This window comes from Bos grunniens, chromosome 21, assembly GCF_055505025.1.
Source record: "Bos grunniens cultivar Pamir isolate PY7600 chromosome 21, Bosgru_T2T1.0, whole genome shotgun sequence".
NCBI lineage: Eukaryota > Metazoa > Chordata > Mammalia > Artiodactyla > Bovidae > Bos > Bos grunniens.
The window spans coordinates 21,645,625-21,670,883 of NC_141185.1; positions in this window are offsets into that span (position 1 = coordinate 21,645,625).

Sequence of the window (25,259 nt, forward strand, 5' to 3'; positions counted from 1 at the left end):
CCATGGGGTCACAATGAGTCAGACACGACTTAGTGATTAAACAAAAACAACAAACCAGCGTTTGAGGAAACCTGGATGATTGTTTTAGTAACCATACGGCAGTAGGGCAGTAGTAGCTGGTTATTGCTCCAGGCCTGGAGGAGTGTGGTGAACAGTCTCTGAGATGGCCCACACCCATTCCCTCTTCCCAATAAGTATGGTGTTCATGCCCTCGTGCATTCCCTTCCTCTTGAGTGTGGGCTGGACCTAGTCACTCGCTTCTAGTGAATTGAACATAATGGGATATAACTTCTGAGTTTAGGTTGCAGAAGACTTGCTTGTTGTATTAGTTGCTTTAGGGGAAGCAGGCTGCCATGGCTTCAGCTGCCTATTGAGAAGCTGTTACTACAGGAAGCTGAGATTCCTCAGCCCAGCAACCTGTGGCACCATAATGAGTGAGTTGGAAGTAGATTCTCCCTCAACTGAGCCTTCAGATGAAACTGCAGCTCCTGTTGACTCCTGGCTTACAGCTTTCTGAGAGGACTTGAGGCAGAGGGACTCAGAATCTGTGGGATAATAGATGTTCATTGTGTTAAGCTTCTGAGTTTGTTATGTGGCAATAGATACCGTAGACGAAGGGAGCAGTTACTGGAGACAGAGGACTGTGTGGGGATCTCCTGTTAGGAGCTGGGACTTTCAGTCCAGCGTCACACTCAATTTGCAGGAATCTGGGATTACAGGTACCCTGACTTCAGTTTCTGTCTTTTTGATCCTGCTGGAGCTCCATATTTGCCAGACCCAGAGATAAGGCAGGAGGAAGACCACCTGGGTGTGCCCATTATGACTTGACGAAGAGGGGTGAAGAAGCAAGTGGATCTGGAAGATATGTAGCACATGCAGAGAAATGAGCCTTTTTGTACTTACCATGCAACCTGAGAAACCACTGTACTTCTTACTCAGTCTAAGAGACCACTGTTGTAAATATAATTGAAATCCTCTTTACCTTCCCTGAGTGCATTCTTATCCCTTCACCCAGAAATAGTAGTGATCTTCATTTTGGGGTTTATCATTGCCATGGAGGCCTTCATTCTGACTGTTTAGGTTTCATGATCAGAGTGGCCTATAGTGCTCCAGGCATGTGCTAGAACTGTTTTATTCTTTGATTCTCTTACCTTATTACTTTGGCAAACAGGATCACTGATCTTTGTGCACAAAGGTGGCCCTCCTCAAATTCTGCAGGCTCAGCTGAAGAGTAACACTGCTCTGTTCGTTCATCAGTGGAGATGTCAGCAAATGTTTATTGTAATGGTCTAAAAAGTAAATACTTAGGCTTTGTGGGCTGTGTGGTCTCAGTTCCTGAGAGACCTCCATATCAAACTGTTCACCACTGGCATCATAATGGAAATCAACCACAGACAATATGAAAATGAATTGCTGTGACTGTAAGTTAAGAAGAATTTATGTACAGAATCAGGAGGCGGGCTGGAGTGGGCCCCAGGGGATGCGTCCTTGGTCTATAGCATCCCCGAGGAAATGACGGTGGGATTAGTCATGCTGGTGTCACACATGACCTCCAGAAGAGGAGACAGATTAAAGTATGAAATTCTAACAGTCATAGCCCCCTGGGAAAAGCAGCTGTGTTTAGGGTCTCCTCTAAGAGTGGGCAAGACCAGGGAGAGGGAGGTACGCCAGAGGCTTTAGGGGAGACAGCACTAGGAGGGAGCAGGGAGTGCAGGAAAGCAGGGGTAGCGCTGGCTCACGTCGAGTCAGAGTCAGGGTGGGGGATTTGGAGAGTGAAACAGCACAGCCAGTGCCCGTGGGCTGCTGTGGGTGACCATGTGGGTGGTGGTTCGACTGAGGTCTCAGAGATGTATTCCAGAGGCATGAGTGCAGTGCACTGTGGGCAGCACAGAGCTGAGTGATTCTGGGGCTATGAGCAACAACCTGCTCTAACACAGTTTAGAGCATCACTAAGCTTACTCCCGAAGAGCCCTGGTGGGGAACAAACCTAGGGAGATTTGTGTATGTGGATGTAGGGGGTTGGAGATTAGGTTCTGTAGGGAATTTTGAGCTGTCAAATTGCTGATCAAACTGTTGTGGGGCACTTCCTGTGCATGCGTGTTCATTTGCTCAGTCGTGTCTGACCCTTTGTGACCTTGTGGACTAGAGCCAACCAGGTTCCTCTGTCCATGGTATTTTCTAGGCAAGAATACTGGAGTGGGTTGCCATTTCCTTCTCCGGGGGATCTTTCTGACCCAGGGATCGAACCTGGGTCTCTTGCATTGGCTGATGGATTCTTTACCACTGAGCCACCTGGGAAGCCCCTCCTGTACCCACAGGTGATGAGTAAGGGTGCAGTTTGAGGTCCTGGGACATGTGAAGATTGTATAAGTAGCTTATGGTGTTTTCCTTACACATGCTTCCCAGTATTTACGTACCCTGAAATGTCAGTTTTGCTTCTGTTTTTTCTTTTCTTTTTAAAACTTATGATTTAACAGAGTTCTGTGAAACGCTGGACTGGAAGAAGCACAAGCTGGAATCAAGATTGCTGGGAGAAATATCAATAACCTCAGATATGCAGATGACACCACCCTTATGGCAGAAAGTGATGAGGAACTCAAAAGCCTCTTGAAGAAAGTGAAAGTGGAGAGTGAAAAAGTTGGCTTAAAGCTCAACATTCAGAAAACGAAGATCATGGCATTCAGTTCCATCACTTCATGGGAAATAGATACAGTGGAAACAGTGTCAGATTTTATTTTTTTGGGCTCCAAAATCACTGCAGATGGTGACTGCAGCCATGAGATTAAAAGACGCTTACTCCTTGGAAGGAAAGTTATGACCAACCTAGACAGCATATTCAAAAGCAGAGACATTACTTTGCCAACAAAGGTTCGTCTAGTCAAGGCTATGGTTTTTCCTGTGGTCATGAATGGGTGTGAGAGTTGGACTGTGAAGAAGGCTGAGCACCGAAGAACTGATGCTTTTGAGCTGTGGTGTTGGAGAAGACTCTTGAGAGTCTCTTGGACTGCAAGGAGATCCAACCAGTCCATTCTGAAGGAGATCAGCCCTGGGATTTCTTTGGAAGGAATGATGCTAAAGCTGAAACTCCAGTACTTTGGCCACCTCATGCGAAGAGTTGACTCATTGGAAAAGACTCTGATGCTGGGAGGGATTGGAGGCAGGAGGAGAAGGGGACGACAGAGGATGAGATGGCTGGATGGCATCACTGACTCGATGGATGTGAGTCTGAGTGAACCCCGGGAGATGGTGATGGACAGGGAGGCCTGGCATGCTGTGATTCATGGGGTCTCAAAGAGTTAGACACGACTGAGCTATTGAACTGAATTGAACTGAACTGTGAAACACAATCCTGCAGTATGTTCTGAAATAAAACAAAGGAGTTCCATAATCAAAGTTTTTTAAACAATGACATTTCCCTCTAAAAGAAGAACTCAATTCCTGGGTATAAGATACAGAATTATTAGTATTTTAACTGTGTTGCCAATAGCCAAATCTTGAGTTCTTCCTTTGGAGAAAAGTGCTTCATATAAAGTAGTTGGGAGTGGATTGGCATGGACTGGAAGGAAAAGAAAACCCAGTCTCTTCCTATGGATTCACAACATGTGTGTAGAGATTCCGAGAGGCCTAAGGGTAAAAATAGTGAAAATCGTATATTTTCACTATAGTGAAAATCTGTTAAACTGTGTTTAATTTAGAATTTTCCAAATTTATCAGGCCACATGTCCCTTTTCTAACATCCACTGACCTTCTGTAGAACCAGTGTTCTAAGGAATAGTTTTTGCCTTTAACCCATTTCTCTAGTTGTGATCAAACCCTTCATTTAAAAGTAATCTTTAGAGTAGACGTTATTACAGGCTTTTGCAGTCTCTTGATATTTTTGAACATCACCTCTAAGAAGTTTAGATTTTGACTTAAAAGGGAACACGAGGATCATCTTGATAGAGGATTGACAGGGCTTGATAACGGCCTCAGTATGGTGAGTGGAAGAACGGAATCAGGTCATGTTCCGGCTGCTGGCTTGCACTCCTGCCCAGATGGTGAGGCTTTTTCTGGAATGAGGAAGTTTGCAGAAGACACAGGTCAGAGGTGTGTCATCAAGAGCAAAGGAGAAGCCAGCTGAGTTAAGAGCTGCTGAGAAATCAAATTGAAAGGTGGGAAAGAGAAAAATTATTTAGCTCTGTGCTGGATGAGGTGCTATGCTTAATGCTTTAATACATGTAGTTCTTATAAAAATCATAGGGAGAAGATATTACTTTACAAATGAGAGAATTGGCTCAGAAACATTATGTAACAAACCCAAAGACAAACATCTAGTTATTGGTAGCAGGAATTCAAACAGAAGTCTTTATTCTCTGAGCTACTCTTCCTTCCCATACTCTATTTCATTATCAGTGTTTGCATTTTCGAGTGGCTGATCAGCAAGTTTTGACCATTCACACTGCAGAAGATAATAATTTTTAGCTTTAACTTCTTAGCCTACCACTGCTACATTTTGACCTTGTTATTCCTTGATGGAGGGTGGGAAGAGACAAGATATTTCCTATAAAGATTTTTGGAGGAAGACTGATGAAATTGTAATTTATTAAAAGGAGGCTATAAAATATAACTGTAGGGGAATTCATCCTCTATTAATACAAAAAATATGGCATGCCATAGTTCATTCTGAAGTTTATTGCCACAAATATTGAAGAAAGCATGTTACAACATTATATTGACATCCTACATCCACCAATAACTCAAGTACTAGGAAATTTTGCACTACTGCCAGTCAAACCATAATTCTTGGTATAATTCCCAATAAATGTTGAAAAACTGATGGATGGAAGCAATATGATGTAGTTGAATATTTGAGCAAGGAGGTGGTCTTGCATGTAACCAGACTGTTCTAGAAGGTGTTTAAAACTTGCTTTAAAAAATGAGTCTGACCTCTTTAGATATTTTTCCTTGGTATGTTCTAATATGTTGCAATATAAATAATTCTAGGTTGGCCAGGTTGACTAGTGTCAGGAGAAACTTCTCAGTTTTGTCATCGGTAGGCTGTGAAGTGTGCTTCCCTGGTGGCTCAGATGGTAAAGAATCTGCCTGCAATGCAGCAGACCTGGATTTGATTCCTGGGTAAGGAAGATCCTCTGGAGAAGGGAATGGCTACCCACTCCAGTATTCTTGCCTGGAGAATCCCATGGACAGAGAAGCCTGGTGGGCTACAGTCTATGGGTTGACTAACACACACAGGCTGTGAAGTAAATGATTACCAGCTGGTTATTCCTGTGTGTGCAGCACCATTTGCTTCTAGCAATTGTTCAGTTATTTCTCAGATGATTATATTTGGCTGCTTAAGCCCCAGATTTTTATAGAATCATTTAACTTAAGAATCTACTACCTAGTAGGCTGAACACCAGGGTATCATTTTAGTTGATCATTTTTTATATAACAGAAAACCTTTTGTGTACATTTCAGGGAACGAATATGGAATAAGTGAAATCCTGGCTCTACAGCGGCTAAGCCAGGATCAGTTGTTTTAAAATAACACAGACTGGCACATAGTGGAAGCTCAATAAATCCAGTGGTTGATGCTTTTGGTGTTACAGAGAGTGTTTAATGTTTTAGATGACTGTGCATCCTTCTCCCTTCTCACAGAAATACCTCTGATTTGATCTGTGCTGCCCATGGCTCCCAGAGGCAACTGCTGTCATTCTAGGGGAAGCAGTAGAGTATACTGTTGGGAACAAGACCTCTGGAGCCAGCCTCAGTTTGAATCCCAGCTCCTGCTAGAATAGCTGTGTGACTTTGGCAAGTTGCTTAACCTTTCTGTGTCTCAGTTTCCTCAAGTGTAAGATGCTGCTGCTGCTGCTGCTGCTAAGTCGCTTCAGTCATGTCCGACTCTGTGCGACCCCATAGATGGACGCCCACCAGGCTCCCCCGTCCCTGGGATTCTCCAGGCAAGAACACTGGAGTGGGTTGCCATTTCCTTCTCCAATGCATGAAAGTGAAAAGTGAAAGGGAAGTTGCTCGGTCGTGTCCGACTCTTAGCGACCCCATGGACTGCAGCCTACCAGGCTCCTCCGTCCATGGGATTTTCCAGGCAGGAGTACTGGAGTGGGGTGCCGTTGCCGTCTCCCAAGTGTAAGCTGAGGTGGATGATAATAGTAGTTCCACCTCATAGGGTTGTTATGAAGTTGTTATGTGTGGCACATAATAAATAAAATCCTGGGAAGCTTACGTCACTCTCCTGACTTGGAATCTATCACAGATCTGTTGTTTGTACCTTCACTCTGCTGTGGAACTTACTCTCACAGTTACACCTTGGATCCAGTCACCGCTAGGAACCCATCTGCTTTTGGACCACTACCTTTCTCTTTTCCACTGTCCTACTTCCCAAGTTCCGTCATCTTCAGCTCCTGAAGATTTGTGGAGATTTCCAATGTTTTGACATTTTCTTTTGCCTCCTGCTGAGTTAACTTTCTCCTCTCTTTCACCTGAATCTTCTAGACTTCTACAGCCAGCACATTCAATTTTCTTGCCCCATGTGTTGTACAATGTCAAATCCTGGGTCAATCCAACAGAAAGTCTTCCCTGGTTTTATTCCTGGGCTTCTGAACCTTGATAGAAACCAGGAACATGGTGGCTAGATGTCACTATAAAAAGTTAGCATGTCCAATCCTAAGCTGACCCACACAGTCCCTGGGTGATCCTCATGGTGCCTGTCTCAGCTCCCTCTTCTACTTACTGTATCAAGTTTTCCCAGCATTTATGACTTTTCTCAGCCTCCTAAGCCAGACCTTTTTCTTTACCAGTGCCAGGAGGTATGAACACTTCACTTCTACCATTAATTTTTCAAAATAGTCTTCTTCAGCATATATTTTTTAGCTCCCTCCTTTTTCCAGAGCCCAAGGTTAGTTCCACCACTGATCCTGTCTGCTTTCATTGCCTTTGGCTGTCCAGTCCTGCAGTGGCCTCTTTTAAGTCTTCCTCATGTTGAGTCTCTTACTTAATACACCCTAATACTATGCGTATGTTTCGTTCATCTTACGAACCTAACCTCATGACTCTCTGTTTCCGTCTAGTTGATGCTTCCTTGTGAAGCATGGCTGAACTGTCTTCAGTTCCTCACCTCGTGTGAATCCCTCAGCTTCCTGCATCTGCTTCCCTCTTACTTTACTAGTGGCCATCTGTTTGCTGATTCCATTGAACCCTTATCCTCCATTTTACTTGACCACTTTACTGGATAGTTAGAGATTTCCTATTCAAAACTCCTTCTTGCGTTTTCCTGTTCTGGCTGCTCATTTTAAAACTCCTCTGTGGACTCATTTCTCTTCCTGCTTCTTAAATGCTCAAAAGGGTTACTTTCCCAGTTTCTCTTCTGACTCACAAGCTCTATTTACATACTGTATTCCACTTTAAAATCAGCCTGTAAACCAAAGACTCCTGATTTTATACTCTAGCTCCATATCCAAATTGATCATGTGATTTCCTAGACCATTAATAAACCCAGACTGATCCTTATTTATGAATTCAGAGCTCTTTGTGATCTGGCCTCTGCTTACCGTTTAAGCCTGATCTCCTGACACATCTTTATTTTGGACACATCTGGTTCTGCAAACGCAATATGCTGTCTCAGTACTTTGAACATCCTTTCTACTCTGATTCACTTAGAAAGCTCCCACTTGTCTGACAAGACCAGTTCAGTTGTCACCTAGTTTGTGAAACTTTCTCTGACTCTTTTTCTACTGTTTCCAGCTCAATTTCATAATGCTCCTGTGCTGAAGTATCGTGTTCAAATGTCACATACCCATTCCATCCTATGGTAAGTATGTATGTGTCTGCCTGCCCTAAGAGAATGTGAGCTGCTTGAGACAGGAATTTAAGTTTTGTGTGTTTTAATCTTATATCCTAATACATGGCATAGAGCCACCATACAGGGTAAGGACACAAAGATGTTTACTGAGTGAACACCATGACAATGCCTTCTGTCATTCTGAGTGTTATTACCTACGTCTACTCTTGCCCAGCATAACTCTCCTGTACCCCTTAGGACACTGGCTTTAGCACTTCCGATAGGGGGATTTAAGGAGTTTAATCACAAAGGGTTTTCAACTCATCTGGGTCACAAGAATAGTTTTGTACACTTTTTTAAGGCAATGTGTGTGTATATTTGTAATTAACCATAAAATATAAGTCCTGATCCATGTACCAAAATTTTGAAAGACATCAAAGAGAGGTTACCTTAATGAAAGGTTGAATTGCCAGTGTACAGGTCTTACCAGAAACCCAGCATGTACAAGCTTCAACTTTGTCTTCTGATTCTGTTTTGTGTGGGATTTTTTTGTCTGATGTTGATGCTTTGGGAAATGTGTGCTCTTCCCTGGGCTGAGGGGGGCTCTGAGCCTGTGCAGATTGCTGACTTAATGAGTCATGGGCTGGCCATGCCTGGAGCACTGGTGCCTTGCATATACTTCGTGCTCAGTGTGAGTGTGCTGAGTGAATAAAGGAATGAGTCACCTCACAGTCTGGTGGCACAGTGACAAGTGTGGTGATAGGATGCAGCCCATGTGTCATACAAGTCTGGTCTACATGTGGTCTTCAGCTGTCACTGATATCTGTGAGGATTCTTCCCTTTGGCCAGAGCTCTTGAGGGAGGAAGACTTGCTGGTGACGGCTGGGCTGGCCTCCTTTGGGGGCACAGCTATTCTCCTCTGTCCTTAGCTACAGGCTTTAAAAGATAATTGACCACCTGTTGTTTTAGCATCTCAAGTTCCACAATCCTGAGGACTGTTCTACTTTGCTTCCCTTTCACCTCCTTCTGGCCCATTTCCTTTAGAGAACTGGAATCTCAAATGAATTAAATGAAGTCTTATCTAAAACAAGCCTGTCAAATGCTCTGAACAAAACACAAAGGGAAATATATTCAGCTTCTAAAATGATATTATTAATAATAAACATAAAGAAAACAACATTTGAAATAATACAGATGAGAGTCTTTTGTTGTTGTTGTTTAAATAATTCATGGTAGTTAGAGTTTAAAAAGTAGCCTCTACTCCAATATGTCAAAGGAACTAGGTATTAGATCTCTGTGAAGTTTTTCCTCTAAAAGAGCTCACATGATTAGTACAAAAACATAGAAATATTCAGTAATTAAATGAATTCTTAACTGGGTTAAGTGACAAGTAAATTTACTAACACTGGTAATTTACATGGAAATCAGAGAAATTGTATTCCACTAAGTGTTTTTTAGACAGAAATGATTAAACATGTAAATTCAAATTTAAATTATTCATAGCTACAATAGTTGCAGTATTAACTTCAAGAATTATTAAAAGTAAATGTTTTGCTAATTTGACAAACCATATATTAAATTTATGATAATCAAAGCATTTCAAATCTTTAATATGAGTTGTAGACCCCAAACCCTCCTGTTCTACATTGCCACCAAGTATTCTAACTGTTTCATGACCTGTCCATAAGCCTCCTAAATTTTTAATAACACGATGAGGACCAGACTGTCCCTGGGGTGAATCTTTCTTTGTGAAGACATTTTCCAAGGGGAAATAGGCCCAGAAATAAGATTAATGCTATTCTGTCCATCATGCTTAATATTTTAGCACATCTGTTATTTTTTCTGCTTCTAAATTCAGAAGATAGGCTATTTCTGTTCCACTCACAACCCCAAACAGCTTTGGAAAAAACCCCAACCTTATATAATAATCCCAAATTGGAACTGTAGCGTCTAGTTGCCTGCCACAGCTGCACAGGCAGGGTGCATCCACCCATGTTTGCAGACTAAATGCTAATCTCTTATGCATCTATCTTAGGAAATAAGAGACATTTCATATTCAACAGTCTTTTCTTTCTTTGATGCCGTCAAAAGATTTGTCTTGTGTCTATCATAGATAAAGTCATAAGTCAATTAACATTGCTTTCTAATCAGCACATCAAAAGATTGATTTAGGGTACCATTTCATTAGGAGGTCTCAGCACATCAAGAGGATATTAATATTAACTCTCAGCCTTGGGAATTAGAGTATGCACCAACATAAATGATCATTTTGCTAAGTTTAACAAAATTGTAAATGTACAAACTGAGGGATGAAATTAGCCATAGACTTTTAGAGGTGAATTAATTAAACACACCTTTAAGTTCATACCAGAAGTTATCAGTATAGACAAAGTGCACCCATTTACTTGTTCAAGGTGGATGCCAGCTGCTGCAAAGACATTATATCTGAAATTTCTACTTCTACTGTTAAAGGCTGACCCATGTTCATCTGAAATACTCAGGTAATAGAGGCTAAGCTGCTTTTTCTTAACTGAATTTTGAAGACAGTGATTTTTGCTTTGTATTTCCATACACTGAACTGATGGCTTCATAGGTGAATGGATCAAGTGATGGGGACTAGTGATAGCCTGACTCTTTTCTAAAATACCAGCCTGGGAGTTTCTTTTGGTTTGTAGATGGTTTTGTGCTGGTTTGTGAAATGCATTTTGTCTACATGTGGATTTTAAAGATTGAGTACATCTTTCTCAACTTGCTTGTTGGCCAGCAGAAGTAGACACAATTGAACTTAACCAATGAAGGGGTTAATTTTAAAGGTTATGGGAACAAATTTATGTGAGGAGTGTTTAGGAATGATAACAGGAAAGAGTTTAGGGGGAAAGTGCAATTCATGATTATGGGGGAACAAGTTTCCCAAAGAAGAGGTGTGATTAAAGAAAATAAAGGCTAAATTAATAGGGAGTGTATAATTTTACAGAGCCTCTTACTGTTGAATTGAGCCATGTCATCTGAGATTTTCTCAGCCACCTGTGTCACACACAGCTGAAAAAAGCAGTGTGGGAAAGTGCACACCAACAGAGTAGGAAAAAGATCTTGTTTTTTGGGGCAACAAAAAATGAGACAGTTCTTGGCTGGCTGTTTTGGTTTAACAGAATTTGGTGAAAGGATGTTGGAGCTGCAAGGAAAATCTACTTTTCTTCTTGAAAAGCTGATTCTCCCCAAGAGAAACCCTGAGGTGAAAATTGCTACTTTCACACTACCCTTTATGGAAATATTAATAAATGACACTCTGTTAAGTAGTAATTAAAATAGTACTTGTTCAATTCTGTTTTATCACATATTGTAAAAAGAGTGGAGATAAAGCTCTCATACTGTCTTTTTGGATCTTTTAATCTCTCTTTTGGGCTTGTAAACATATATAAGCAAATTGGATTCTGTAAGGGTTGTTATATTTATTTATTCATTCATTCAGTATTTATTTATGGAACAGTGGGTACTGGGGATATCATGATGAGAGATAGTCTGTTTCCCTGGGAACCCACAGTCCAAAGCGGGAAGACAGACAAGTACATACAAAATTGAAATACAATGTTGGGAGCTCTGCCTGAAGTATGTACAAGACAATTGGGAAAGATTACCAGGGAATAATTCAGAATTACAATTTTAGGGGAGACTGAGGTATTGACAGTCAAGTGAGACCTTCAAGGTCAAAGGACTTTTCTGGATGAAAACACGGACTAGGCATTCTACGCAGAGTAAAACCCTGGAGGCATAAAAAGGCTGATGAGTTACATGCTGTGATAGGCTTCCTTTTCTCCCTTTAATGGAATTTCTTCTTAAAGGATATATAGTTTTAAAACATCTTTAAATTCTGAAATGGGCTTAGTTATGGAAAAGAGAGCAGGAGTTGTCTGGTTGTAGGGACCCACCCGGGAGGGTAAATTTTCACTGGGGATGCCAAGTAGGCACATAACCAATAGTTGTTGCTTTGACGTTGATGAATTTTATTTGCCCAAGTAGAATGGAGGAAAACAGTGTAGAATGATGTCTGGGAAGTAAGATGAAGCATTCAGGGAGGGTTTGGGTCCTTAATGGTTTGTGAAAGAGATTATCAGAACCTCAGCTCTAAAAGAGAAGCAATTCAAACGCCAAACATCCTAGTGTTTACCAGCAGGAGATGTAGTTTGTACTGCAAGGGAGTGTGGACTTACCCCCAAAGCAAATACACAGTTGTGTGTGTTTTACTCTGCTGAAGGCTCTTGAAATCAATTTCTAACCCATAAAATAGAAGTTTCCCAAACCAAATCCACTATAGAATTTATCTCTGTAGAAAGGCCAGAGCTGTTACAGCAGGGCAGGATGGTAGATCAGGAGGCTTTTCTGTTTAAATATTTAAATAGATTTCTATTTGAACAGCTAAATGAAACCAAACTCCCTTTCTTATCTCAATAATTAAAAAGAAAATTGCTGAGCTTTCTTTGCCAAGTGTTCGTCCCATTTACCCCTTTCTTGAGCATTCTTAGGATATTCAAGTGCCTTTGGTTTAGCTTCTTTTTGGAATAACTCAAGCAGTCTCTCAGCAAGCCGTATTTCCAGAGTAACCGTGGGCCTGACTTCACTGCTTCTTAATGAAGAACAGACTGACTTAATGATTAATTGCTGCATAAATGGGACTGAACCATTCCTCAAAGGGCCTGCTCACTGAGAGGGAACTTTCTGGGGCTCAGCACTTTTCTTCCTATAACTGACAGCTAGAGATCTATTTCTCTTAGTGATGTTTGTATCCCAAGATACCTCTTTACTTGTATTAGGCAGGAAAGTTTTAATTAAAAAAAAAATTTTATTAGAGTATAGTTAATCTACACTGTTGTGTTAGTTTTGGGCGTATAGCAAAGTGGATCAGTTCTACATGTACATATATCCACTCTTTTTAAGGTTGTTTTCCCATATAGGCCAGTACAGAGTATTGAGTAGATTTCTCTGTGCTATATTCTAGATCCTTATTAGTTATCTATTTTATGTATTGTAGTGTAGGAGAGTTTTAATTTTTGATGTAGGTCTTATCTCTCACTATTTCCCTGGTAACATTTTCTGTGAATTTTCCTCTCTTCATTTTTTCATTATTTCAGTAATTCATGATTATTTCAGAAAAAAATTAGAAAAATGCAGATATACACAAAAATTAAGAATAGCTGAAAGTTTTGCCATCTACTGATCACAGTCATTAGCATTTTGATATATTATTCCTGACCTTTCTTCTTAAACATATGTGTATATGAAATATGTATTTACCAAGTTAGAAATACATCACATTTAGGTATCTACGTATATATAACCCTGAGTTGGGAAGATCCCTACTTGGATGGAGTAGGAAACGACAACCCGCTCCAGTATTCTTGCCTGGAGAATTCCATGGACAGGGGAACCTGGCAGGCTACAGTCCACGGGGATCACAGAGTCGGGCATGACTGAGCGACTGAACACGTGTGCGCGCATGCGCGCATGCGCACACACGCACACACACACACACACACACACACACACACACACACAGTATGCATCATACTGTTTTAATCTATTGTTGATGCATCATATTGTTGATGCAAACAGTATGCATCATACTGTTTTAATCTATTATTGATGTATGTTCAAGTATAAATTTATTTTATAGTTTTGCAGAACCAATGATTGGGCCATCAGTTCTTTGAAGCTCTTCACTTTCGCTAGGATCATGGAACTTTGGTGGCATTAATATTTTATATTTTCTTTGGTACAGTTATAGGTCCCAGCAAGACTGGCATAAAGCCACTTAAAATTATTGGCATATTAAAAATGATACAAATATTAAAGCAAGTCAGGGCCTCTATAAAACACCTATAAAGAGATTTGCCAGTCTTTGTTTCTTGTTTAATATCCTGCCTATCCTTTACAGCCTAAAATGAAAGTGAATATTCTGCACTACTGGCCTTCTGTAAATAGTTTATGACTCTGGGGTTTTCTGGGGTCCAGCACTCCAGGGGGTTTAGAAAAACACTTTAAACGAAGACCAGTCTTACACGGTACGTTCCAAATTTGCGCTTGTTTTTAAAAGGATACCAGCAGAGGGCAGCGCTCCTCCAAGACATAACTCACCACAGATAAGGGCGGCTCTAAAAATACAAACCAGCACACTCTTTTACTGGAACATTATTCGCCTCTTAGTGAAATATTTTAAGAATATAAAGCCCTGACATTATACGATGCAAGCAATATAGTGAAATATTTATTAATTTAATAAACTTTTATTGGTCTCATACAAATGCCATGCAGTAGAAATATCAGTATATATATTTATACAAATATAACACCAAATATGCACAAGACCAGGGGTTTCCCAGGTGTGCAGTGGTAAAGAATCCACCTGCCAATGCAGGAGACCTGGGTTTGATCCTTGGGTCAGCAAAATACCCTGGAGGAGGACATGGCCGCCCACTGCTGTATTCTTGCTGGGAAAATCCCATGGACAGAGATGCCTGGCGGGCTACAGTCCATGGGGTCACAAGGAGTTGGATGTGACTGAGGGACTGAGTAGTACATGGTGGCTAGCCAATACAATGTACATACGCAGCATGGACATCAGTGTTGACTGACCTTATCTATGAGGCCATGCTCTCTTCTCCCCAAAAAAGATGATGCTAGAGGAAAGGAGGATGATAGAGAATATACTGTAGGGAGGCTTTAATTAACTTGACAGGACACGTGACACATGACAGGGCAGACCTAATGTTAGGCCTGAGTTGTAGCCCAGAGGAATCATTTCTGGGAGAAGATAATCTAGAACTGTGCACTGAGCTATACCTTCCATGTTTCCAGCTGCTCAAGCCTCTTGCTTAATTAACACACATTTGTGTAGAATGGTGAAGACATTCAATCTGCTAGAAGAGCTAATTACTGATGATTCTTTTATATTAAACCCCTCTCTTTCTGCAGCTGCTTTAGGTCTGTATTTTGGGAAGTATTCACAGGAATTGCTCAAAGGAGCTAGAATGATGTGTGTTCATGATGCTTAGATAAAGTTCCTTGGTCTTTGTTTTCTTCTTTTTGCTTGTCTAAATCAGAAAGTAGCTGGCAACCAAACACTACCAAGGTGGCCATATCATATTAGTTTTCTTTTCACTAGTCTTTCCCTAATTGGATAATCACCTGCTGTATAGTTTTAAATGAAATTTAGGGGATCTTCCTCAGCAAGGAAGGAACCCAGAAGCCAAGAAAAGACGGATTGCTGAAATAGGAGAAAACCAAATTGCTATTGCAAAGAGCCTCCCCATCTGAGTGACTAAAAAAAAAAAAATCCCACAAAAGCTTATTTCTCCCTCATGATAGGCTTCAGGCAGTGGTGGCCTGTGGGTGGACTATGTGGTCATTCAGGAACTCAAGCCCTTTCCAAGTTGATAAGTCCTAGAGTGCCAGTTATCACTTTATTGCCTTTAAGCCCCACATTCACCTTACATGAATACGTGTTCTGTGATATTGAGCAGAATTCCTTTAAGCATCTTTCCTTTCTAGCATGCAAGATACAAAGCTTTCTCAGCAGAGGGTGCTTCATGGACATGGCTGGGGGAAGGGGCTGTGTGATTTCTGGTGGTTGCCTGGTAGGTCAGTAGTGTGGGTATGAGGACATCCAGTAGAGTTCTGCCCCAATTGTGCACCAGACTGAGAGGTCCTTGGCCACTTACAGACTCAGATCGGATTGGTGATAATTTCCCGGGGACCTGCTTCACACAGAAACCGGCTTCTGAAGGTCCCCGCCTGTGGAGGTGCCATGATTCCCTGTGCACACCTGTGCCCTGGGCCCACTCCACTTGTGTGCCTCTGCCACCAGGCTACCAGTTGCCCATCACCTGTGCCTGCCTGTGCTCTGGAGGGCTGCTTCCTGCTCTTCTCGTGGCAGAGACCTGCTCTGTCATGGGCAATCAAGAAAAATTCTCTCGTCTCTGGTGAGTTGAACTCTATTTCTAAATGAGGTCTGAACCCAGCCTTAGGGAAGGGGGCCCTTTCTACACTGGACTTGGATGTCCTCTCCCAGCTCTAGGTCCCTTAGAGTGTTTTGTTATAGCTATTTGTTTATCAGAGTTTAATAATCCTTGGTTTAAAGTTAAACTTTTCCTTGGTCTCTGTTTCTGGGTTGGACCCTAAGTGGTACATGTGGCTTTGTCACCTCCTAAGATTTTGTCCTCTCCATGGTTAAAACTGGGCTGTAGTATTCAGGTTTCAGCTGATGGAAGAAGAAACAGAGCTTGGCGAGGCCTTGGCTACTTTTTGAGGCTTCAGTCTGAGGAGCATATTCCTTCTACTGACATTAGCTTGGTGAGAGTTAGTCCCAGGCTGCACTTAACTGCAGGGGAACAGGAAAGTATAGTCCAACCATGTGTCAAAGAAGAAAGCACAGTAGATTCTGGTGGGTGACTGGTTCAGTTCAGTTCAGTTCAGTCGCTCAGTAGTGTCCGACTCTTTGCGACCCCATGGTAGTCCAGCATAATTATGTAAAAATTAAAAAAAAAAACTCTATGGCAAAAGATATCATAAGCAAAAGAGAACCGCAGACTAAGAAGTAAGTATGTAACTCATACATAGAGATTAGTACAAGAGTTTTGAGGAATGTTAGCCACTTACCAGATGAAAGGTTAATATCCCTCAAAAGTGAAAGTGTAAGTGAAGTTGCTCAGTTGTGTCTGACTCTTTGCAACCACATGGACTGTAGCCTACCAGGCTCCTCCATCCATGGGATTTTCCAGGCAAGAGTACTGGAGTGGGTAGCCATGTCCTTCCTCAGGGGATCTTCCCAACCCAGGGATGGACCCAGGTATCCCACATTGCAGGCAAACGCTTTACCGTCTGAACCACCAGGGAAGCCCATATCCCTCAAAGGTATCCCACAAATTGATTAAAATAAAAAACAAGCCAACAAAAAAAAATAAATACAGTAGAGGATATATTCAACCTCAGGAATAGTTAGGGAAGTACAAATTAAAGCAGTCATGAGATACTACTTTCCATCTATCATATCAGCAAAAATTAAAGAGTAACAATAGCTATTGAGAGACTATGCACTCATTTCTCCCTAGTAGAACTATACATTTCTATAACATTTAGGAAAAGTGGGCTGTATGTCTAAAAATAAAGAATACATGGACTCTTTTACTGATGAGCTCCATTTTTGAAAATCTATTTCATTGAAATAAAAACTCCAGTATGTAAAATGTTTATTGATGTATTATGTAGAAGCAAAAATCTGGAAGTAACCTGAAATTGTATGATTTCATCCATACTATGATTTATTATTCGACTGTTAAAAAGAATGAATCTGTCCTAAGTTTCTGATCTTTATATCCATTATATATACACAAAGCCAGTAAAAGTAGTTTTTGGAATAATATGTATAAGAAAAAACCATTTCTGTACAAATAAATAGCCAAGAAACTTTATACTTGTATACCTGTGTTTCAGTATGTTTTTATGAAAAATGTACGGAGGATGTATGCAGTGCTGTCATGGAGAGTGAATAGAGAGGGTTTGGAGCGAATAGAGAGGGTTTGGAGGTTTCACTCCTGGTGTGAATCTTTTTTCCTTTCATTATTTTTGCAAAAGAGAGAAAAGGAAAAGAAATATGCCCCTTGACAGGTGAAAAATTTAACCCCCTACCCCCACCACCTGCAAACCACCAAGGCCTAGAGAGAAAGAGCTCATCTGAGTTTCACAGTTTAGTTGTAAAACTTTGTTGTACTTAAGAAACAATTAGTTTTCTAGAAATCTGATTCACTGAAACCCTGGGTCCTTGGGAAAGCAAATCAATACTTGTCTGTCTGCCTTGGTGGTTGGTTTTGTTGATGCTGTTGTAGACATGTTATTTTGCTGATACGGAGAAAAAGTAAGCACTTCCTAAGAGTAGTGGGGAGCTAATTGCAGACCCAAGATTGAAATTCTCCATCGTCAGAGGCCTGAATTACCCTTTGTTTTCAAATTCTCCTCTTAATCACAGTGTATGTTCCTACAGGTGAAATGAGATCATCGCAGGAGCCCTGAGTCATGAAGAGCACATTTGACGTCCTTTCTCTTGCGGTCATGGTTGAAGATTTTGCCGTTTCCTAGAATAAGGACGTGGAAAAGTCATCACGTGGGGAGTTATTCTTGATTCCTCCCTCTTCATCACCTCTGTACTCCCAATCTGCCCTTAGTTCCTGTTAGTTTTGTCTTAGATATCTCTTGACTATATCCATCTCCTAATTTCTCAGATGGATTATTCAAAGAGCCTCCTGCTATGTCTTCTATCTTCTATTCTTGCCACTTACTGAGCATCTGGAGTTTGCCAAGCTCTGTGCTATTTATTCTCTATGCAGCAAAAAAGATAAAATTTTAAGTAAGAAAATTAGATCCTGTTTCCCATTGTGCTCAGAAATAGTCCCCAGTTCTTGCTCAGCCTGCCCCTGCTGTTCCTCACAGTCTCATCTCGTGCCTTTCTTGTCTTCCCTACCTTTGCATCACATGGAGTGGTCTTTACCTTCAGTTCCTTGAACATGCTTAGGGCTTTCTTGTTTTCGGGTCTTTTAACCCTTCATTTTGCAGAAGCATTGTCTCAGTTCTTATAAAGGTTGACTGTTTCTCTTCTTGAGATCTCAGCTTAAACATCAGAGCTTAAAAGCTCCTCAGAGAAGGCTTTCATGCCCACTCTATCTAAAGTAGATGTCCTCTACTCATTATTTTCTGCCATAGCATCTTTTGTTTTACTTCACCTACTTATTTGTTGGTTTCCTTATATTTTTGTCTATAATCTCCACGTGAGTATGGGTCATGTATTTTTTTTTAACTTAAAAAAATTTATTTATTTTTAATTGAAGGATAATTTCTTTACAGTATTGTGTTGGTTTCTATCAAACATCAACATGAAGCAGCCATAGGTTTTGGGTCATGTATTTTTTTTGCTCAGACCAGTGCCAAACAGTGTCTGGTCTACAGTAGATGCTATTAAATGAAGGAGGCTACACTTTTCCTTTAGCATAATCTGTAATACAGTCTTCTTCTGGTTAGTAATTTCTGTATCTATATTAATTTAATAATGGATAATTCAATTTTTTGAGGTTCAGAATAAGAACATTCAAATGGGATACTTCTAGTTTTCCAAATTTAATGTTTATACCTAGATACCCTAGTACCTTTAAAAATGTTAATTAATGTTGACCTAGAAATTTGCACATATCTTTTTTTTAAGTTAATGTGTTGATAGTATTTCTCCTTATAGGTTCTACTTAGTAAAATATGTGCACTTGAGGATTTACACAAAGTTTATTTTCCCCTTTGAACCAAAAGTAGCACTAACCTGTAGGCCCCCTATCAGTCCTTGATCTATTTTCCATTGCAGACATCTCTGCCCTTCTCCAGGATTTCCCAGGACAGATGAGCTGGAGAAAAAGTTTGGTCTGTGTCCCAGTGAAGACTGTGGCTCGGAGCTTAGTCAACCTTGCATCATGGTGCTTTCTGATTCCTCAGGGGATCTATACATGTGCCCTGTTGAGATGTCACCAAGTATGTTTTGAGTCTCCCCACCCCCATTTTGGGAAATAGATGGGGAAACAGTGGAAACAGTGTCAGACTTTATTTTTGGGGGCTCCAAAATCACTGCAGATGGTGACTGCAGCCATGAAATTAAAAGACGCTTCCTCCTTGGAAGGAAAGTTATGACCAACCTAGATAGCATATTCAGAAGCAGAGACATTACTTTGCCAACAAAGGCCCGTCTAGTCAAGGCTATGGTTTTTCCAGTGGTCATGTATGGATGTGAGAGTTGGACTGTGAAGAAGGCTGAGTGCGGAAGAATTGATGCTTTTGAACTTTGTTGTTGGAGAAGACTCTTGAGAGTCCCTTGGACTGCAAGGAGATCCAACTAGTCCATTCTAAAGGAGATCAGTCCTGAGTGTTCTTTGGAAGGTGTTCTTTGGAGTTTCATGCTAAAGCTGAAACTCTAATACTTTGGCCACCTCATGCGAAGAGTTGACTCTTTGGAAAAGACTCTGATCCTGAGAGGGATTGGGGGCAGGAGGAGAAGGGGACGACAGAGGATGAGATGGCTGGATGGCATCACCGACTTGATGGACGTGAGTTTGAGTGAACTCCGGGAGTTGGTGATGGACAGGCAGGCCTGGCGTGCTGCAATCCATGGGGTCACAAAGAGTCAGACATGACTGGGCAATGGAACTGAACTGAACTTACCCTCATTTTCTCCTTCATCTTCCCCTCAGCTCCCAGCTCAGTGGTATATACCTTGGGCTGAGATAGGAACAGGCCCTGAGACTTCTCAAGCAAAAATGCAGCCTTGTTGCATAGCAGGCAAGAATTCAGTTTAACCTGGCATAAACCAGCTTTTCAAACTCATATTTTCCCTAAATCCACCTCCCTCCAACTTAACTATCATTATTAAAGATGCCCCTCTCCTCTGAGTCACCCAGGCTCAGTTATTTTTCATTTATTCTTTTCATCCCTATGTACAATCAGGTGTTTAGAACTTTCAGTTCTATCCTGACAGTGTATACTTCTGTTTTTTTCATATTTTGCCTCTACTCAATTTTGTATTGTTATCATTATTGCTTGGAGTACTACAGTAACTTCCTAACCGGTATTCACCCTTTTTTCTCTTTCCTTTCCCCAAGCCATGCTACACACACTGGCAGATTAATCTTCTTAAGCTTGGCTCTGATAAAGTTACTTGTTGCCAAAAGGAATTCAATAGCTGTTTATTAGTTATGGGTTAAGTCTGAGCTCCTTAGACTGCTCTGCTCAGTATGGCTTCAGCTCACACTGCAGTCTGACCTCCCTCTATTCCATATGCACTCTGTGTCATGCTCAAATTGGACTTCCTGTGTTTCCCAAACACGACCGGCCTTTTCCTACCATTCCCCTCACACAGTATTTGTCTCCTGGGTTGTCCTCTGTCATCTCCACTTACTGAAATCATATCTGATTGTTAAGATACAGTTCAAAAATGTTGCTTGCCTCATGGCTCTTTCTCTAATTCCCTCAGTGCAGGGCCATCTCTTCCCCTTGTTCCCATTCATAAGGCATGCCTGTTAGTTTTCTAGTGCTGTCATAACTAATTACGACAATCTTGGTGGCTTAAAACAATAGAACTTTATCACAGCTTTGAAGGTGGTAATTCTGAAATCATGATGTTGGTAGGGCCATACGCTCTCTTAAACAACCTACGAGAGGATCCTTCCTTGCCTCACGTGGATCTTAACTTGATTACATCTGGAAAGACCCTAGATGGAAATACAGTAGCATTCACGGGCACTAAGAGCTAAGATTTCAGTGTATCTTTTGGTGGGGGCGGTGGTGGTATGATTTAACCCGCAACAGTAGGAGTTTGTTTATTCTCCTTCCTGGTTTAGTCTTGACTTCGCAGATGCAGTGCAGCTTCATGTTTTGGACAGGAAGCCAGAGTTGGTTCTGCTTATTTCAAAGTACAGCTGGCTCCTTGAGTCCCAAGTGTTTTCTATCCTAATTCTGATCCACAGGCTCAGAGAGTTCGGCCCACTCCAGTCACTGCATGGCAAAGACAGCTGGCACCCTGTCTAGACTCCACCTACGTTCCTCACCAGGCAGTCTCCAGGTCTACGGGTATTTTTAGTAGAACTTGATCTCTCTCTGTCTGTCTCTCAAGGCTGAATTATAGAAACCTCATTTCTGCCCTGTCAACCAGTTTATCTCCTTTTTCTCTTAGCAAAAATATTTTTATACCAAAACGTCACATTTCTGTGTTCTGTGTTCACGGCCTGTGTTATTCCAGAAATATTTCTCTGGCTGTGATGAAAGTATGCAGACCTCAAGGCAGCCCCTTGAGGATGTTCGGAGTAGGGAGACCCAGGTGGGGGTGTGACATATTGCAAATGGACCCCACAGTCCAGGAAGCTGGCTTGTTCAGTAGTTTACTTTTGGCGAGAATCAGCTTAATGTGTTGAATGAAAAACAAAGTAGGTATGCATTTAGGTGGGACAAATGTCAGCAATAATTTATTGTTGGTATTCTCTGTTAGTTATGAATTGTTAAGGACTATTTCTATAGCCTTTCTTAGCTTTGAAAACTTGATAGGATGCACTAACCAATTTGGCTTTTGTTGAATAAGACTTAGAATTCCCTTCTTAGTACAAAAATGCAGTCTTATCATTACATATTTGAAGAGTTACACAGAAATTGGGGTATAATCATATACAAGTACATGGAAACATTCTAGTAGAAAATGAAAACATATGCCTGATGAAAACAGCAGGAAATATGTCAGTGTATTATACCAGAAAATTGTTTGAAATAACCAAAAATGGGCTTTCACAGTGTAAACAGTAAACAAGTTCTGTTAAAATCAACGTCTTTCTTGGATTTTTTGTTGTCATGCTCAGTGACAGCTTAACATCAGTTGAAGTTAGCTTCCTGTCTGTGACAAGAAAGAGGAGTCATTTCATTCTGAACTATGTATTTTCAGCCTCCTCTTTTTGGTATGAATCATTAACATTAAAGTTGCTGTTGACAAAATAAAAGGCAGAAGTAGGAATGGAATACATTAAAGAAAACACTATGTTGCACATATGATGTGGAATACTTAAATAGATGGAATAAAAGCTGCCCTTTTGCAGAAAGCTATTCTTCATGAAGCTTAGTGCCAGGAAAAGATCAATGTCTTCTATTTTTAGTTCTCTCTACTTTGTTCCTCTAAGGGACAAAGATCCTACACAAGTCCTAATAGAGTGAGACAGTAAATCCAATGTAGTCATTTTAGGAGTTTTTTGTACCTCTCCCGGACGATTATATTAAAGTGTCCAAATAAAGATGGCTGACTTTCATACATTTGGAAGGGCAGATGACTTTTCTTTATCTATCAATTGACTGTTCTAATGGAGACCCCAGATGTAGCCAATGACCTTTTCAAAGAGGGACAGAAGATAATAAAGGAGGTAGTGTGGGCTATTCCACTTCTCAGTAGAAGAAACAGCACAACTCGGTTTTATAAGGATAATCACTTTCATTAAGGGTTTACTGCAGTTTTATTTCTTTGGAAAAATGGATGATGATGGAGTTGGGGTTAAAGAAGTTCCTTTGAATTCCCAGTCTGAAACCATCAGCCTGGGATTCTAGCCTCAGCACTAGAATTCTATGATCAATCATCTTCATTCTTCCTCTTCTGGGACTTAAATTTTGCTCTTAGATTTGGTTGAAAGGTACCCTTGTTAATACTATCAAAGGGACTTGAAAATTGCTTTGGAGTTCTGGGATCTAATTTGACTGGGAAATAATAGAATCCAAGACTTTAAAATCTAAATGAAACTGAACTTTTTATGAAGCATGACTATATTTGAAATCCTTTCGTCTTGATTTTGCTGAAAATTAAGGCACCCAAATTAGGGTTGTCATAGTAGAAGAGACCATAGGTGATTCTCTTGTCATCTGATTTTACAGCTGAAAACAAGGAGGAAAAGTGACTTTCCAAAAGCTGCTAAGATTTTTTTTAGTGGAAGTGACAAGATAACATATTCCTTTGACTTTCAGCCCAGTAACCTCTGTGATATGCCTCTTGGTTAGAAGCTTTAGATTTAAAAAATGTTGTTTTCTGCTGTTTCTGTGGGGTAGATACTGTATTATGCTGTCCAAATCCCTCTCCTCAGGACTAAAACATTCATTTTTTACCAATTTCTGGGAATGTTAGTAGCCAACAGCCCTCACCTGAGCCTCACCTAACCCTTGGCTGAAGAGAGCTGTATTCATCATGGTCACCCTCTCTTCCTAATGGGGAAGACATCCCACATCCAAAGATTGGTCCATGTGGAAATAGAGCTTTATACCTATATAAAAGCTATATAGAAAGCTATCTAAGATTGTCCTGTCCCTCCCAACACAGGACAACCTCAAAGGGTCATTCCAGTTCCAAAGCTTCTTATGGGATTAGCTGAGGCTTTTGTTGAGATTTTATTTTCTTAGGCTGCAAAATCACTGCAGATGGTGACTGCAGCCACGGAATTAAAACATACTTGCTCCTTGAAAGAAAAGCTGCAGTAAACCTAGACAGCATACTAAAAAGAAGAGACATCACTTTGCTGGCAAAGGTTCATATAGTCAAAGCTATGGTTTTCCAAAAGTCATGTACAGATATAAGAACTGGACCGTAAAGAAGGCTGAGTGTCGAAGAATTGATGCTTTTGAATTGTGGTGCTGGAGGACTCTTGAGAGTTCCTTGGGCAGCAAGGAGATCAAACTAGACAATCCGAAAGGAAATCAGTCCTGAATATTCATTGGAAGGACTGATGCTTGAAGCTGAAGCTCAATACTTTGGCCACCTGATGCAAAGAGTTTGGAAAAGACCCTGATGCTAGAAAGGATTGAGGGCAGGAGGGAAAGGGGGCGACAGAGGATGAGATGGTTGAATGGCATCACTGATTCAGTGGACATGTTTTTGAGCAAACTCCAGAAGATAGTGAAGGACAGGAAAGCCTGGCGTGCTGCAGTTCATGGGGTTGCAAAAAGTTGGACGTGACTTAGCATCTGAACAACAACATTGTTGAGACTACTGTAAGTTTATCTTCTTTGTCTGCCCAATCCTGCTTTTTTCACTCCTCTGCAAGTGTTGATCCTGAGAGCACACCTCAATAATTGTCCCCTGCCGGGAGCCGGCGTGAGAAGCTCCGCCCATGGCAAAGGTCATGAGGAAGGAGGCTGGGCATACGCAAAGGCGGGATCGAGCCTCAGGAGTCCCCCTGGAAATTCTCGAGCATCTACCCCAAAAACCAGAGTCTGCCTACTTTCTGCTTTGTGCTCTCACCTACACCTCTGACTTTACGGGGGGCTGTCCCCAACTACCTCTCTCTGAAAGAAGAGTTAACTTACAGCTCCAGTTAATAAAGTTCCTGGGTGTGATAGTGTTTCAACCTACAAACTCCTTTGGAAATCCTCTAGCCTGCCTGAATAGGTTTTTCCGGCCACATGTGATTGCTCAGAGCCTCCAAACTGAGAGGCATGAGATGTTCTAAACTGTCTAAATACAGATTCCTTTGAGCAGTTAAAAGATTGATTAGAAATTGTATTGGTGAAGGGTTTTTCACTTGTTGGGCCAATGTTTGCTGCTAAGTTTCCATATCCCTTACATACTGTGTCCCTGGCAGTGTATTGATTACATTCAGGAATGTAAGTAGTAGCTTTAATGTTTGTAACCTTGGACCCTTGAGTTAATTCTTTTTCTTGTTATAGCCCACCACACCTTTGCCCTATAGGAATGCAACTTTATCTAATGCTTTTGGAGGGTGGCTAATCACCGTTGGAGAAAGATAAGTTTTCTGAAGAAAGGGTCTTAAAATGTTAACAGGCCTCCGGGCCAGAAGATGATGCAAATCACCTAAACTTTTGCATATGATAAGTTTGCAGGAAGAAAGCCTGGCTTACTGCATGACTCTACCCCTTCCCCCATTATCCTCTATGC